Source organism: Pinus tabuliformis, chromosome 5_2 (genome assembly GCF_031772625.1).
Source record: "Pinus tabuliformis cultivar Carrire ecotype Pingquan chromosome 5_2, CPIR1, whole genome shotgun sequence".
Classification (NCBI taxonomy): Eukaryota; Viridiplantae; Streptophyta; class Pinopsida; order Pinales; family Pinaceae; genus Pinus; species Pinus tabuliformis.
Window position 1 is genome coordinate 417,344,761 of NC_142306.1, and position 12,911 is coordinate 417,357,671.

The window sequence follows — 12,911 nt, forward strand, 5'->3', positions numbered from 1 at the left end:
ATGTCACATCGAGCAATATTGCCTATAACTTACTATCTATAAATCTCAATTTGTCCTCTCCATGAGGACTTATGTATCCACACATCTGTAATTCAGTGATAATTCAATATGCATTATGTTGCATATAATTTTTCAGTATTTTTACATTAGAATTATAAATAAATAAATTAAAAAATATGAAATAGAAATCATCTTTTTTTATGCATTTAATGGTTCATTAATAGAAATTACAAGTGATAAGGGTGTTATTTAAATATTTGATGTTTTGGAGTGTTTTTGGCTAATTTTATTTTATATTTTTAAATTTTGTTGTTTAAATTGATTTTTGATTGTATATGTTAATATATATATATATATATATATATATAGAGAGAGAGAGAGAGAGAGAGAGAGAGAGAGAGATTTTAATTTTTATTGTTTAAATTGGTTTTTGATTATATATACTAATTCAGTAATATTAATATTTTTATTTCTAATATTTATTTTTATTATTTAAATTGATTTTTGATTATATATACCAATTCAATGCCTTGAGAAATTACACGACACTCAAATCATAAAAAAGAAAATCACTCAAGTTTATGATCTAACCAATTTTAAGAAATTTTATTTTGACCCAAAAAAATAGAAAATATGTTTTCAAAACATCTAACAAATACACTAGCCGGATAAACATCCTTGGCCCATCTGCCTGTCATTTATGACAATTTTCTGCCCATCTGACCGTTAGTCTGTCACTTATCTTCCATCCTCCTCTTCCACTTGCCTTCGCTAACCTCAGCCGTTTCTCTGAACTATCGCTCAAACCTGTCTGTGGCAGTCTACTCCTCCCGCACTCATTACTCTTGGTGCTCTCTCATTTTCGGGATCCTGTCAACCACGTTGCAGAGGAAAAATTCTCCATTTCGATATAAAACTTCATTTTGATTCATGTGTTGGGTTTAGTGCATTTCCCAGTTGAACATACCTTGTGTCAGAATAATCACGCACGTATGTTCACATTTAGGCAAAGATTAAATATGATGTCTATTCATATGCCAACGAAGAATTATTTGTCGACATTGTAGGTAATAGAGAAATTAATAGTTGGCAAGGTAATCAACGGAGTCACTATTGAATCTACTGCTCATTCATGTATAAATTAGAGTGTTTGTGAATGAAATTTGCAAGATTGTACTCTAATATTGTATCAGAGCCGGTGGAGATCAGAATTGGGTATGAGTGTTGCAATTGTTTGTAGTTGTAACCGGCTGCATGGAGATTAGACCAGGATAAGTGTCTATAGTTGTAACCGGCTGTGTGGAGATTAGACGGACATAAGTGTCTGCAGTTGTGTGACTATTATATCTAAAGATTCAGAATTTGTAACCCGCTGCCACCGAGATGTGAGGAGTGTCTGCAATGGTAGTCGCCGAAGGATTGCTGTTAAGAAACCCCTGCACGTTTTAGCGTGTCACCTTCAACCACAAGATATTTAGGTATTGTTTGCAGTCTCTTTTTTTTTGCAGTCATGACCACCGTTTTGGTTGCTCAGAGTGCATGTAATGCATTGTGAAGCTTTCCTTGAATTTGCATACAGTTCTTAATTTTCCATCTGCTCTCCACGACACTGTGTAAGAGGTTAAAAGATTGATTTTTTAATTTTAAAGCCAAAGCCTTGTTCGAAACCCCTGAGCTTAAGTCGATTGCTAATTCCCCAAACATTTGGGAATCAGATGGACATGGGTGCGATTTGATTCCCATTCGAATCAACAATCGACATAAGGAAGACCGTTGGAAACACTTGTTTTGGCTTTGTTGTTATGGAGAGAAAATTACTTATGGTTTAAGGAGACATAAGAGCTTTGGTTTTGTTATATGTGAAGAGTATTTCTATCCATTTTTTTTAAGAGAGTTGCATAATTAAAAAAAAGGTTTGTTTATCAAAAATGAAAAATAATGTTTTCGAAAGGAAGTTTTTTGTTGTTGTTAAGCTTGGCAGGTCTTTCTTTTTCTATTTATAAACAATGGATTTACACCACATATGTGAGATAGGTGGGCCTCAACTTGCCCAGTGGAACATCAAGTCTGTTGGCCATCTATCCTCGTTATAAGCCATCCAAAAATAGTAAATCATTTTAACAAAGCTAGATAAGTATCAGTTTCATGGTAAGATTCTATATGTCTATCATAAGCATGCATATTTTAAAGTAAATGCTACCCGTAAAAATAAAAAATGCCCAGGTAACTAGTTATTCCTGTTGTTCTTCTGAAGCTGGCTCGACTAATGTTGGGTCCTTGGCAGAGTCACTAGGCATCTCAGCCAGTTCAATGATGCAAGGGATGTGCCTTTGAATTCTGTCCAGGCAAATGTCCTATTTGTGAAGCTGAAATTGAATTTGCTACAAATCTTTTTTATAGTTAGGCATGTCTTGGAGAGTCAGTGCCATCCCCACTAATATTTGCTCCATCGCCTTCCCCATAAGGCTCTTCATAAGCCAGTATAGATAAAGGGTCTGTTTAAACTAGGTTATTCTGCCTCTCGTGTTCCCACGGTCCGGGATTACAGTCTGCCAGTTCTCCATCTCCTCCTCGGATTCACCTTCCTGTTTAATATCCCCCTTCCATTCTTCCAACAACTTGCAGACGCTAGCATCCGTTCCCTCCCTGTAGGCTGCCACAGCTTCGCTAATGAGGTGTTCTACCGGTTTCTACCTCTTCTCGGTTCCGAGGTGCTTGGGCCATTTTCCTATGCAGGCTCCCTCCCACATCTTCCATGCCCTCTTCCTCTTACCGGCCGAGCCATCTCCTCTTTGTCCACTCCTTGTTCACTTGCTTCTTGGAAAAATGACTGGTTGCTTGATTCAGGAGCAACCTGCCACATGACTCATAGAAAAGATTTTTTTGAAGATTTCACTGACAATGTTGATGGAGCAGTATACTTTGCAGATCAATCAAAAATCAAGCCATCAGGGCTCGGCACAATCAGGCTTAAACTGCATGATCTTCCAGACTTTCTTCTGCATCATGTTCTATATCTTCCACAGCTCAAGAGAAACTTGTTGTCCTTGGTCCAAATTCACCAGCAAGGTCACTCCATTCATATGTTTGATGGCAAGCTTGAGGTAAGAAAAGCATCTGACCACTCACTTGTCATGAGGGGAATAGAAGAAGAAAGGCTTATCAAGCTGCAAGGAACCTCTGCTCGAGCACAACATTTCTCATACAATTATCATCACTAAAAAGGTACACTTCCATCAAGTTTATTATGGCATGCTAGATTTGGAAATTTGAACTATGACAGTCTCCGCTTGTTGAAGAAAAATGGTGTTGTTGGTTTGCTACAATTCCTAGGAAACTTAAGCAATGTGATTCTTGCATTCTAGGAAAGCATAGCAAACAGTCTTTTCATGATTCACATTCAAGAGAACATAGAAAACTTGAACTCATTCATTCAGATTTATGTGGTCCAATGCCTGTTCCTTCTACAAATGGAAATAAATATATCATGACATTTATTGATGACTACACCAGAATGTGTTGGGTTTATTTATTGAAGAACAAATTTGATGCTTTTCAAACATTCAAGAATTTTCATAAATGGATTGAAAATAATGCACAATCTCATATTGGGTCTATTCACACTGATAATGGAAAAGAATACACATCAAATGAATTTGAAAACTATCTTCGCCAACATGGGATCAAGTATCAAACAACTGTGCCTTATAATCCCCAACAGAATGGTGTCGCAGAAAGAATGAATAGGACAATCTTAAATATGGTACGATCCATGCTGTTCTTCAAAAATGTAAAGATAATGTTTTGGGCTAATGCTATTCTATGTGTTGCATATATAAAGAATAGATGTCCATCTAATGCTATAAGAAACAAGACTCCATATGAAATGTGGTATGCACATGTTCCTTCGGTAAAGCATCTCAGGGTCTTTGGTTCCGCCTGTTATGCCTTGATACCAAAGGTACATAGAAACAAACTTGGTGCTATAAGTCGTAAGTGTATCTTCCTGGGGTATTCAAACACCTCCAAAGCATACCACCTCTATGATGAAGTAAATAAGAAGTTTGTTGTATCTAGAGATGTAATTTTTCTTGAATCATCCAAAACTGACAATGTTGTTGAGTGGCAACTTGATCACTTGGATAGATTCAAAAAAGCAAAATAATTTCAAGAATTTGATAATCAGATTCCACATCTTGAAGGGGGGATTCCTATACTAGATCAACATGTGGAATCTTCTTCGGAAGAAAACTCTCCCCTGCATGAAAATCCAACAAAGGATGATGCTTTAAGTGATGTAATTGATAGAATTGGGAGACTCCATCTTGATTCAGTCCCAACTCAATCAATGGAGCAGCCTGGACCATCTGAGAAAGGTTCCCCAAAGTGGCTGACAAAGACACTTGAAAGTGTTCATCCTGATGAAGTTGGAAAGACAGGAACCAGAAATTCAAACTGGAAAAATGGAGGTGATGTAGATGACTCTAATTCACCTGTTGATATGGATGCTTCTTATGATTGTGAATTGAACTTGTCTACAGATTTTGAACCAACTTCCTTCAAAGAAGCTGCTTCTCATGATGAATGGAAGAAGCGATGCAAAAGGAGTATGATGCCCCCATAAACAAAAACACTTGGAAGCTGGTTGATCCTCCATTAGGAACCAAACCAATTGGCTGCAAGTGGGTCTACAAGAACAAGTATAAATCTGATGGCTCACTTGACAAGCACAAAGCTAGGCTTGTGGCAAAAGGTTTTGCACAGAAGGAAGGGTTCGATTATGAGGAGACTTTTTCCCCCACAGCAAAATGGGCTACCATCCGAACACTCTTTGCACTAGCAGCTGAGAACGGTTGGAAAGTCCATCAAATGGATGTAAGAATTGCTTTCTTGAATGGAGATCTAAAAGAGAATATTTTTATGTCCCAGCCTGAAGGATTTGTTGTGAAAGGATATGAACATAAGGTATGCAAACTTGTGAAGTCCTTGTATGGCCTCAAACAAGCACCGCGAGCTTGGTATGAAAAACTAAGGAGCATCTTCTGAAACTCAATTTCAAACATTTTGATCTAGATGATGCAACTTTATTTGTCAAGAAAGTTGGCAAAACAGTTGTATATCTTATGGTATATGTAGATGATATTTTGATGACAAGGAACAATGAAAGCTACATTTCATTCATAAAGAAGGAATTGGGGAAAAGTTTTGAAATGACTGATTTGGGCTATGTTCATTACTATCTTGGCATTGAAGTAACCCAACATCCAAATTCCATATTTCTTTCTCAAAAGAAATACATTAGAGATTTGTTGATTAGGTTTGGCATGACAGAGTGCAATGCTCTTACTACTCCAATGGAACAAAACTTAAAGCTCACATCTATTGAAGGAAAAGAATTTGAGGATGCAACAAAGTATAGACAGCTTGTAGGAAGTCTCAACTACCTAGCTACTATTAAACCAGACATTTCATTTGTTGTTGGAATCCTCTCCAGGTTTATGCAAAATCCTTGTGAGGGACATTGGTCTGCTGCAAAAAGAGTTCTAAGGTACTTGAAGGGAACTCAAGACTTTGGAATCAACTATACACAGGTACATGACTTTAGCTTGATTGGATACTCTGATTTAGACTTCGATGGAGACAAAGAAACTGGGGTATCAACTTCAGGATATGCTATGAGTCTTGGATCAGGAGCTATCTCCTGGAGATCACACAAACAATCAGTTCCATCAGATTCCACAACAAAATCACAATACGTGGCAACAGCTGAAGCAACAAAAGAAATTGTGTGGCTCAGGAAAATTCTTGAATATTTGTAGGTAAAACAAGTACAATCAACTCCACTCATGATTGACAATACCTCTGTAATAAAGTTGGCCAAGAACCCAAAATTCCATGACCGAATGAAGCACATCAATACTAAATATCATCTAATTCGACATCATGTTGAGGCCAATACAATCCATCTCCGTCATTATTCCACAAATGAGCAAATTGCAGACATCTTCACCAAAGCGCTTGGAAGAGAAAAGCTTGAATGATTCAGAATGATGTTTGGACTCACCAACATCACTTCAGATTAAGGGGGGAATGTTGACACCGAATCCTTGTGATTGGGTGAATTTATGTAAATAGATAAATTAGAAATATGAACAGTCATCGGGAGATGAACTGAACAATCTCTCCCTCATGTATATAATGAAGACCTACCTGATGGAATAAAAAACACGAATCATTTTTTCCTTATGGAGTTACTGCCTGACTTGACAAAAACACAGTCATGCACTAGCATTGATGCGCTTTATACTATAACCACATGAGTGATGGTGCACACATACATATGACGAACCATGGGTGTTTCAGAAATTTAAATTTCATAGTGGTACGACATACTTGTGCACTAGTGCACACATATAGCTTGTTGGTACTGATAAGGTACATTCAGGTTATCGAACTATAGGAAAATTTTTAAATATTTATTTGTGACATGTTTGTTAAATATAAATGGATTAGGAGTGGTACACCAACACAAAATCTTTCACATCTTTCCCGATGTGTTTATATTTACAAAATGCATTGCCACAATGGTGGTGCATTATGTTCATGCACTCAATTGCGACACTGCACCAAGTGCGAGTTGAACATATCGAGAGAACCACACATCAAAATATTTTTTTTTTGCAAAAGCAATGAGAAATTCAACCTAATTTGCAATTATAATCCACTAAAAACTTAAATTATAAAGAAACATAAAAATCACCTGGACATTTAGTCATTGGGGAGGCATTGTGGACATACAATGGAGAAAAAAAAATTCACACCATTTGAAAAAATTGGAAACTCAAACAATGAGCACGGTATTGCAAGGTGGTGAACAAGAGAAGCACTGATGTAAGGGCACTTGCACGTGGCAAGAATGGCACCGATACTTCATAGCTCTCCTGCAATATATATGGTAAAAATGAAAATTATGTCTAGGAGAGTTTTTTTTATTTAACCCTCCTCTGGTGTTTTTCAAGGAGCGCACTGGGGTGGGCTATAACCAAAAGCACCATGTTTTTCTAAAATTTAAAATTATCTCGGTGCTTTATCGAGATGCCATGGGGCTTTACATGACTGGTAACACACCAGTGTTGTGGTTTTACAATAACACTATTTTTTTTTAATTCCAAATTGTCTTTCGATATGCTTTATAAGATTCCCCAGGGCGTTGTTATATGTTTGCTAAATCGGGACATCGTTTTCGAATGACACTGGTACATTTTACTATATGAAGGAATTTGATGCTAGTGAATATTCAAACATTCATGCGTTTGGGTATTTAGCGCACCGTGTTTTTTTATTTTTCAAAAAAAAAAGAATCTACGGTGCACCATGGTATATGAAACTCCTGTGCGTGTATGGATAATAAAGCGCTGGCGTGCTTGAATAATTTAGATGCACCATCAAAAAAACATTTGCTAAAACATATGTCCGCCCGCCTCCACTACAAACAAAATTTTGGGCTATTTTTATAGGGCCTCTGCAAAAACCTCCACTTGAAGGTTTTTTCCTTGTAGTGAAGTGATTCAAAGGGCATATATATATATATATATATATATATATATATATATATATATATACATACATATAATTGATTCCAAAATGCCTCCCAAACAACAAAATTCTACACCCATTAAGCCCTCATAAAGCTCTACTATGACGCATGAAGAAGAAGAAATGCAACATGGTATATCAAAGTTATGGGACCATGTACAACAACTTTCGCTCTCACAAAGAGCAAACAAAAATGAATTGGAAGCAATGATGAATGTTAACATGGATGGTTAAAAAGTAGAAATAGAAGGCTTGAAGGAAGTTTTGACAAAGTTGCTACAAGAAATGTTACCTAATGGTGATAAGGTATTCCATGAAATTCATGATGAGAACAAAAGGAATGTGAATCATGATTTTAGAGACTCTAAGTTTAGGAAGTTTTATGGAAAGGACCTTTTAACATGGATACTACAAATGGAGCAATTCTTTGATCTACACGATGTACAACACACACAAAATGTATACATTGCATCTTCATATTTAAAGCCCAATTAGTTTGTGTGGTATCGATGGATTTGTTCTCATAAATCACTTATCACTTGACAATTTTTACAAAGGAATTGATAGCACATGATGATGATACAAAGAGAAATACCTTCTTTAGCCAATCGAAAAATCCCAAACAAAAGGGTTTACTTGGGGAGCACATTGAGGACTTCCAAAGATTGAATATCAAGGTAACTAATATTCGAGAGGATCATTTTACAAATGTTTTCATATATAAATTATATAGAGAAAGAGATCAATGGAGGTGCAAACATTTTCTCAAGTTTTGCACTAAAAAAAAGTTCTCATTTTAAAGAGATTTGATTCCTCTCGATAATAGGTAGATCTGAACTTAAGATAACTATATGATGTTATAATATAAATTTTAGGATAATATTATATTCGATATATTATAATATATATTAAGATATATATTAATATCCCTATATATTACATATTAATATATGAAGCTAAACATAAGTTTAATACAATTGTTACAATCAAGTATGATAGAGAGATGTTGTAAAGTAATCAATGTTATGTAAACGTTTTTACTAGGTAAAATTAAAATAACCTTATGTTAAGATGAAAATAACTTTAAAGTAAAATATGTGAAATATATTTTATTTAACTCTGGATCTACCAAATGCAAACTTCTTTTAGAGTGAAAAGAGATTTGATCCCTCTAGGCATGATAGAGCCAAATCTCTTGAAATGTAAGCTCGTTATTCTCAATCACTTTATATAATATAATCATAATTGACATTAAAATATTTTAGTACCTATTTTTAATAAATAACGTATATTAATTTCATATTAAAAATAAAATAAATTATATATTTTTTACTTTTGGAAAAATAATTGAAATTTACATAAAATTATTGTATTTAAAATAAATATCAAATAATTTTAATTTTTTGTATATATAAAATTGATATAAAAAATATTAATTAATAAAAGTATTCCAATATTTTTATTGGAAATTAAGATTAAAATATTAAAAAAAATACATGGTCTCATGGCGTACAAACGTGTTTTTTTTTAATTTCTGAAAAGTTTTTAAAGTCGTGCCAACTCTAAAGTCGGCTAGTTATCAACATCCACGGGATTACTGTGTTTTGGATTATAGAGCCTTGTCCCCACTCATTCTCCTTTTAAAGTGGCTTGCGATGTCAATGGGATGTTATCAACATCCACGGGATTACTGTGTTTTGGATTATAGAGCCTTGTCCCCACTCATTCTCCTTTTAAAGTCGCTCACGATGTCAATGGGATGTCCTATGGACCCACTGTACGTTATGGTTGATATACGTAATTCTCATGGATCACATCTATAGGAAACTAGTGGTCTTGTACGTTATGGTTGATATACGTAATTCTCATGAATCACATCTATAGGAAATTAGTGGTCTAGTATATATATGACCTGTTGTGTCTTGGCTAGAAGAGTAGGTGACTCCATAGCAGACATCTTCACTAGTGGCAGCCAATAAGATTTGATCTGGGTCTGTTAAGGATAACTCTCACCAAGGTCTGTTCAGGATAACTCTCACCAATTACCGATTATCGATATACTTAATTCTCATCAATCACATCTATAAAAAACTAGTGGTGCCAGGAAACATCTATAAAAAACTAGTGATCCCGGGAAACATCATCTACATAAATTCATTGATTTCCTTCGAATGAATATTGAATTCATAAATCTAGGCAGATGAAATGGATCTTGAATTTTTGTAAAGCACATTACTTTGGCTTAATTTGAAAGCTAACTAAATCCCTCACTCTGTTTTGCAGAAATTCCGTAATTGATTCAATTGCAACTTCTTAACTTCGTAAATTCAAGGAGGCATATGTGGATTGGACGACATAGTGAATATACTGGCCTGAAAACATTGAAGCATCCAAATGCCCTTCGTTGAGGTGAAACCATTTGCCAGTTCATGGGTATTGCGGTTAAGATAAGTATATCCATTTGCCATTTCATGGTTATTGCGGTTAAGATAAGTATATCCATTTTCCATTTCATGGGTATTGCGGTTAGATAAGTATATCCATTTTCCAGTTCATGGGTCAAGTATATATTTTATTTACATTCTGTTTCTTGAAAAGAAAAGATACAATATGAATATTCTTGCACATATTTTATTATACATATTATATGTGAATTTTGTGTGTTAAAAAATAATTAGATTTGTGATTTATTGAAATGGAAGATAAGTGAAAATGATTTAGATTTTGTGGTTACACAAAACTCACATTAGTTTTCTTAGTAAAGAAAATATATTACTACCCTTTCTTGTCTTTATATAACATTTCATGTGCCTTTTATGTAAGAAAAGGTAAGGCGCATGCTCTTTTCTTAAAAAGGGATTTCATAGTCATTTTCCTTTTCCTGAAAGTGAATATAGATTAAAGAGGGTAATTTGTGAAATATTCTCATAGCTAAGAGAGTTCTTTTGAAAAATAATACTTAGTATGAGAAAATATAATAACCTATGCATAGATGAAATGCACAGAGATAATATAAGTCATAGGAATCTTCTTTGGAAAGAATATGTTTTTTTCCTACGCATAAAAGATGAGTTAATTGTGGTAATTCCTTTGCAAGAGTTTGCAAAAGTTGCATGTATGAAGATATAATTATTGTGTTAGATATTTTAAAGAGAAACATGAATTTGTAGAACTATTGTGTTAGATCGTTTAAAGATAAATATGGCATGCATAAAAGGTTACCATTATTATTATCTTAGTTCTTAAGCCCAAAAGAAAGGTTGATTATAATACTTTCTTGAAAACAAATGCATGAGAAATTTGTTATGATGATTTCTTGAGAACAAATGCATAATAACTTTGTACATAAATGATAGAGAAACTATGTTGGATTCTTGAAAATAACTATGTGAAAAGAACACATATGCACATATGCAGAAGTTGATTACCATAATTGATTACATGTATGAAGATATAACTATTGTGTTAGATATTTTAAAGAGAAACATGGATTTGTATAAATATTGTGTTAGATCTTTTAAAGAGAAATATGGATTTGTGTGCATAAAAGAGTAAGTATTATGGAAAATAAAACAAGTAGTTACTTGGAATAAATTTACTAGCTTTCCTTTGTAAAATACATATATCCGCATGTAAGAAATAATGACTAACACATTAGTTCTCATTTAGAGCAATGCATATCATTGCGCACATATCATTGCGCATACAATAGATTTGGTAAATAACTTTATCTTGGGAAAGATGCTTTTCGAAAAGGGCCTTGTAATTGCTTGCACGATAATAATGTCTATCATGTTAGTCTTTCCTTATAAGAGATATGTACTTTTATGTATTATAATTATATCTACTGTATTGGAAAGATTACTTAGCAACATGCACAGAAAAGAAGCTAAGGGGTTAGCTGTCTTTGAATAAGTTTTTATCTAATTACATGCATGAAAAACAAAGATAAGTTTCTAGTATCCTTTAAGTGAAATGGATGGTTACAGTGGTTTCCTTTGGATATGAATGTGTGATGGTGCGAGAATGATCATATTAATGGGGTAATTATTTTGACATGCTTGATAATTATTTGTTTATACATGCATAATGTTGTAAGAAGAAGAATGTTGCAATATTATATTTACATCTCGTGTATGCACATGAATAGATGTTAAAAGATCGCTTTCAAAGAATGATTATTGATTGATTAATACTTTATCTAATCATGTTACCAAATATTTTTGATGACATCAATGATAGGAAATGATGGTGATTTGTGCAAAAGACAAATCATGTTCAATATTGTGACAAATAAGAACTAATGGTCTATGCTGATGAGTATGAGTTGTAGGATGGTCCACTGATGGGACAATCATGCCACAAGCATATAAAGAGTGGTCATTTGTGGGTAAATGGTTTTCATGATCATTGTAATAAATTTCAGTTGGGTATGTTGTATTTTAAATGATATTCCATTGTAATATTTTGTGACAGTGGTTAAGGGATGGAATCCCTTATAATCCATTGAGTGAGGGGTGAACACCCTCACGAGCACTTAATAATAAAACTAAATGTTTGTTGGTCAACACCCTACGGGGTTTCCAGGGTATATCCGTGTTCAATGATGCGATTTCTTATTATTTCAGTTCGGTGATGTTCATTCTTTGCATAATGTGATGTTGATAATGTCAAGTATGTGATTAATTAATATGGTTAAAGGAATCATGAAATGGATGCAAGGTTAGATCATACAGTTTATGTTAATTTACTACAATAATGGTTGTTAATGGTTATGCAATTATTGTTCCTCTACTGAAAGTTACTCTATGTAATGATCAAGATTTTATCAAATGGTTAATGAGGAATCTAGATTAATAATTTGGATAGTTACCGATGGGTAATTTGTGTAAAAATTTTCTAACTCCCTTCATTTTCATGTGAGGCTATCGAGGTATGTTACAAGTGGTATCAGAGCAAAAGGTTGCAGCACTGATGTCTTTGGGAATTTTTAAGCAAAAAGGAAATCGAGGTATGCTACTAGTGAGAATCAACTCAGATATGAGTCTAACAACCTACATATATATATATAGTAGACTACTTTTGACATGATATGTGTGATTCATGTTTATAAATGCAAGGAGTAGTAAGTAATAAAGTTTGCTGCAAAACTACATTCATGACATTTGAATCCTGATGAGGATAAAAGGCAATAAAACATTTGTCACACTTATGAACAATCTTGAAGTCTCACTAAGGAAGGTGACAATTAACTACCAACATTTGCAAATATGGAAATATTAATGATACATTTAGTGAACATGAAATTTACAATG